This window comes from Macaca thibetana, chromosome 4 (assembly GCF_024542745.1).
Source record: "Macaca thibetana thibetana isolate TM-01 chromosome 4, ASM2454274v1, whole genome shotgun sequence".
In the NCBI taxonomy this organism is placed as follows: Eukaryota; Metazoa; Chordata; class Mammalia; order Primates; family Cercopithecidae; genus Macaca; species Macaca thibetana.
The window spans coordinates 43,916,903-43,923,140 of record NC_065581.1 but is presented as its reverse complement, the minus strand read 5'-3'; positions in this window follow the sequence as shown (position 1 = coordinate 43,923,140).

Genomic DNA, 6,238 nt, shown 5'->3' with positions numbered 1-6,238 from the left:
GCGCCGCCTCCTCGGATTGGTCATTGGAGCCAAGCTGCTTCCTTTTTTTCTTATTGGAAAGAAATAGTACAAACCGCCAGGGTTCGGCTTCCAGAATTGGCTGAAGTGGGTGGTCCCGCCCTAAAGTGGGTCGAGCTTAGCGAAGGAGGCGGGGATAAGGGAAACCCAAGCTTGGCTAGGACTGCTGCACTCCAGCGTCTGCTGTGCGTCGGCCTCGGCCATTCTTCGCGCCGCTTGGAGCCCTGCTCTTTCCTTCTAAAGGGGCTCTCACACTTTGCCTACTATGCTACCCTGTATAGTCGGAATTGGAGGAAGGAAGCCCTAATACGGAGGGCACCTTTCTTCACTGGGGTAAAGTAACGCTAATTGCGGATGCAAAATTGATGGAGGGAGCTCCCAAGGACCTTCCAAGACACCCGCCTCCCTAGACAGGAGTTGCAGAGGAGCAAAGGGGAAGCCTGGCAGGGCTAGGACCTGGTCGAAATGAGATAAGAATCCTTGGCTTGGTGTAACTTTAGGAAGAGGGTGCCCGTTCCTACTGCAAGTGTACTGGGATTGGGGAACAACTAGATTTCAGCAGTTGGGAACACAGTGGAAAAGCAACTTCATTGTTGAGTGTCTCAGGAAATCCATCCCTTGCTTGCCACCCTGCTCGAGTCAATGTTCTAATGGATAAGACTCAGTTCATGCCCACAAAGAGTTCGCAGTCTGGTGGATCACAGACGTGTATAAACAAAGGATTAAGAGAGAATGTAAGCCAGGCAGGCACGGTGTCTCACGCCTGTAATCCCAACACTTTGGGAGGCTGAGGCAGGTGGATCACCTGAGGTCAGAGGTTCGAGACCAGCCTGGCCAACATGGCGAAACCCCGTGTCTATTAAAAATACAAAAATTAGCTGGGTGTGGTGGTGCACGCCTGTAATCCCAGCTACTTGGGAGGCTGAGGCAGGAGAATCACTTGAACCCGGGAGACAGAGGTTGCAGTGAGCCGAGATCACAACACTGCACTCCAGCCTGGGCGACAGAGCAAGACTGTCTCAAAACAACAACAATGACGACAAAAAGAATAAGCCTGTGGCCAAGTGCGGTGACTCACACCTGTAATCCCAGCACTTTGGGAGGCCGAGGTGGGCAGATCACGAGGTCAGGAGTTTGAGACCAGCCTGACCAACATAGTGAAACCCCATTTCTAGTAAAAATACAAAAATTAGGCAGGGTGCGGTGGCTCACGCCTGTAATCCCAGCACGTTGGGAGGCCAAGGTGGGCAGATCACGAGGTCAAGAAATCGAGGCCATCCCAGCCAACATGGTGAAACCTCGTCTCTATGAAAAATACAAAAATTAGCTGGGCATGGTGGTGCGCGTGGTGCGCGCCTGTAGTCCCAGCTACTCGGGAGGCTGAGGCAGGAGAATCGCTTGAACCCGGTGAGTGGAGGTTGCAGTGAGCCAAGATCGTGCCGCTGCACTCCATCCTGGCGACAGAACGAGACTCCATCTCCAAAAAAAAGAGAAGAATAAACCTGTGATGCAAAGGCATAAGAATGATACAATGGGCCAGGCGCGGTGGCTCACGGCTGTAATCCAAGCACTTTGGGAGGCCGAGACGGGCGGATCACGAGGTCAGGAGATCGAGGCCACCCTGGCTAACATGCTGAAACCCCGTCTCTACTAAAAATACAAAAATTAGCCGGGCGTGGTGGCGGGCGCCTGTTGTCCCAGCTATATGGGACGCTGAGGCAGGAGAATGGCGTGAACCTGGGAGGCGGAGCTTGCAGTGAGTGGAGATTGTGCCACTGCACTCCAGCCTGGGCACAGAGCGAGACTCCATCTCAAAAAAAAAAAAGAATGATACAATGGACTTTGCGGACTCAGAGGGAAAAGATGGGAGGGGAATGAGGGATAAAAGACTACACATTGGGGCCAGGTGCGATGGCTCACGCCTGTAATCCCAGAACTTTGGGAGGCTGAGACAGGCAGGTCACATGAGGTCAGGAGTTCGAGACCAGCCTGACCAACATGGCGAAACTTCATCTCTACTAAAAATACAAATTAGCTGGGCGTGGTGGCACATCCCTGTAATCTCAGCTACTTGGGAGGCTGAGGCAGGAGAATCACTTGAATCTGGAAGGCAGAGGTTGCAGTGAGCCAAGATCATGCCGTTGCACTCCAGCCTGGACGACAAGAATAAAATTCCATCTCAAAAAAAAAATACTACACATCGGGTACAGTGTACACTGCTTGGGAGATGGCTGCATCAAAATCTCATAAATCACTACTAAAGAATTTATTCATGTACAAAAAATAAATTTTTAAAATTCTATATAAAATAAAATATAATACTTTTTTTTAAAAAAAAAAAAAGACCAGGCGCGGTGGCTCATGCCTGTAATCCCAGCACTTTGGGAGACTGAGGTGGGCGGATCATCTGAGGTCAGGAGTTCAGGACCAGCCTGGCCAACATGGCAAAACCCCATCTCTACAAAAATACAAAAATTAGCCGGGCATGATGGTGGGTGCCTGTAATCCCAGCTACTCGGGAGGTTGAGGCAGGATAATCGATTGAACCCGGGAGGTAGATTTTGCAGTGAGCCAAGATCGCACCATTGCATTCCAGCCTGGGCGACAGAGCAAGACTCCATCTAAAAAAAAAAAAAAAAAACACCTGTGTCCCTTACCCAGGAGAGCAATGTTACAAGACAGTGGCCATGGGGATGGAGAAGAGAGGATGGAGCATGAAAATGTGTAGAATTAACAGGATATGGTGATTCATTGGATTGTGTGGGGGGGGATGGTAACGGAAAGGGAGGAGTTGAGGATGATTTCTGGAAGTAGTCAGAGTTGTAGGAGGAAAACTGGTGTCATAGTGGCAAAGGAAATAAAACACAATTGGTCAGTAATGTCAGAGAAAGATGGAACAGCATCACCTTGATTCTGCAATTAGAAGATTATGGGTGATTTTTTCAGAGAGTAGAAGAACGTTTTTAGTGAGTGGAAGAGTAAGCATGGCGAGGAAGTGAAGATGGCAAATGTAGGGTCCTGGCGATCTTACAGAAATAGTATTTGGCTTTCAGTGACTAATGACGATTTCAGGGTAACACACAGTGGACTACATGCCAGCTGTTATCTGCTGGGAGAAAAGCTTGGGAGGAAAGGACATTTATTTGTGGACAGGTATTTGTGTCTGTATGAGTGCTGATCCAGGCAAGATAACTGATGTTTTTACCCATCTCCAAGGCCTCAAGGAGCATGATAGTCCTGAGGCCTAGAGCTTGCCTGCTACTGTGTAAAGCAGGCATATCCTCTTTAGGCACATGCACCATCTATCCAGCCCTTGGTTCCTCTGGGAGGTAGGGGACCAAGCCACATATAGTAGCACTACAAAATGGGAGCTTTCATCCATGTGAATCTAGGTACCTAGAATATTCTTTATTTAGTTTTTCTTTTCTTTTAATGTTATATCTTTTAAGAGACAAGGTCTTGCTCTGTCACCCACTTGAAGTGCAGAGGCACAATCATAGCCTTGAATTCCTGGGTTCAAGTGATCCTCTGCCTCAGCCTTCCAATAGCTGGGATTATAGACACAAGCCATGGTTCCTGGTTAGTACATTCTTGCATGCTATTTTATTTATTTATTTTTATTATTTATTTTTTTGAGATGGAGTCTCGCTCTGTCACCAGGCTGGAGTACAGTAGTGCAATCTCGACTCACTACAACCTCTGCCTCCCAGGTTCAAGCAATTCTCCTGCCTCAGCCTCTTGAGTAGCTGGGACTACAGGCATGCGCCACCACACCCAGCTAATTTTTCTATTTCCAGTAGGGATGGGGTTTCACCATGTTGGCCAGGATGGTCTCAATCTCTTGACCTTGTGATCTGCCCACCTCGGCCTCCCAAAGTGCTAGCATTACAGGTTTGAGCCACCACACCCAACCTCTTGCATGCTATTTTATAGATGTGAGGCTGAACAATTTCATGTTTAGGACTGGAGGTACCTCCAGGAACTATAATTAAGCATTTAAAAAACATTTTCTTGGTTGGGCACAGTGGCTCACGCCTGTAATCCCAGCACTTTGGGAGGCTGAGGTGGGTGGATCGTGAGGTCAGGAGATCAAGACCATCCTGGCTAACATGGTGAAACCCTGTCTCCACTAAAAATATGAAAAATTAGCTGGGTGTAGTGGCAGGCTCCTGTAATCCCAGCTACTCGGGAGGCTGAGGCAGGAGACTCTCTTGAACCTGGGAGACTGAGGTTGCAGTGAGCCGAGATCGCACCACTGCACTCCACCGTGGACTCAAAATATATATAAATATAGATATATATACAAATAGATAGATATATATACATATAGATAAATATATATATATATTTTTTTCTTGTCTCTCTGGGGATACAAATACCTTAGAACAGAACCAGGAGCAGTGGTGCAAGCTTGCAGTCCCAGCTACTTGGGAGGCTGAGGCAGGAGGATTGCTTGAGGGAAAGAAGGAAGGGAGGAAGGGAGGAAGGGAGGGAGGAAGGAAGGAAGGAAGGAAGGAAGGAGAGAGAGAAAGAAAAAGAAAGAAGGAAAAGAAAGAAAAAGAAAAGAAAGAAAGAAAGAAAAAGAAAGAGAAATAAAAAGAAAGAAAGACCTTAAAACATGTACATTTCTGCTGGGCGTGGTGGCTCACACCTGTAATCCCAGCACTTCGGGAGGCCAAGGTGGGCGGATCACGAGGTCAGGAGATCGAGACCATCCTGGCTAACATGGTGAAACCCTGTCTCTACTAAAAATACAAAAAATTAGCCAGGCGTGGTGACAGGCATCTGTAGTCCCAGCTACTCGGGAGGTTGAGGCAGGAGAATGGTGTGAACCCAGGAGGCAGTGGAGGTTGCAGTGAGCCGAGATCACGCCACTGCACTCCAGACTGGGCAACAGAGCAAGAATCCATCTCAAAAAAAAAAAAAGAGAGAATGAAAGTACACTCCACAGTATGGGAGTGAGCATGAGCATAGGGGCTCAAAGGCCCTGTTACAGAATTTTTGTGAGTTTAAATACCCTCTACTTGGGGAACACCCTATGTAAATGAAGAGGATGAAGTAAAGTTACAATTATCAAGTTATTAACAATGTATGCCCTAGGGAGAGGGTATTTCCTGTTACAGCTGAAGTGTGAATTGGCCTTATGTTCCCTGCCTCCAGACCCTATTTTCCTGCCTCATCTGCCCCCTGAGATGTGATCTCCATCAATCTTTATGGGAGGCAGAGGGACACATGATCTTTTTTCTGTAACTGCTTCATGCTGGCTTGGGGGACGGTCCCTACCTATTGGGGATCATGGAACTCTCACCCTGCTCTGTCTAGTGGAGGCAGGGTAACTTTTTTTTTTTTTTTTTTTTTTTTTTTTTTTGAGACGGAGTCTCGCTCTGTCGCCCAGGCTGGAGTGCAGTGGCCAGATCTCAGCTCACTGCAAGCTCCGCCTCCCGGGTTCACGCCATTCTCCTGCCTCAGCCTCCCGAGTAGCTGGGACTACAGGCGCCCGCCACCTCGCCCGGCTAGTTTTTTTTTTGTATTTTTTTTAGTAGAGACGGGGTTTCACCGTGTTAGCCAGGATGGTCTCGATCTCCTGACCTCGTGATCCACCCGTCTCGGCCTCCCAAAGTGCTGGGATTACAGGCTTGAGCCACCGCGCCCAGCCATCAGGCAGGGTAGCTTTTTGATGGCCGGGGGTGGTGTCTTCACTTGGAACTGGCTGGAACCTTTGTTGCATGATCAGCTGAAGCCTGATGGTCTCTAGGCAAGAGGAAATGAATTTGGTTAAAACATTTAATGGGAACTGCAGGGGGTGGATACCTATGCTGTTAGAAATGTTTGTTATATCAACCAGGCACAGTGGCTCATGCCTATAATCCCAGCACTTTGGGAGGCCGAGGCAGGCAGATCACAAGGTCAGGAGATTGAGACCATCCTGGCTAACACGATGAAACCCTGTCTTTACTAAAAATACAAAAAATTAGCCAGGCGTGGTGGCAGGCGCCTGTAGTCCCAGCTACTCAGGAGGCTGAGGCAGGAGAACAGCGTGAACCTGGGGGCCAGAGGTTGCAGTGAGCCAAGATCGTGCCACTGCACTCTAAAAAAAAAATTTTTTTTTTGAGACGGACTCTCACTCTGTTGCCCAGGCTGGAGTGCAGTGGTGTGATCTCAGCTCACTGCAAGCTCCACCTCCCGGGTTCACACCATTCTCCTGCCTCAGCCTCCCAAG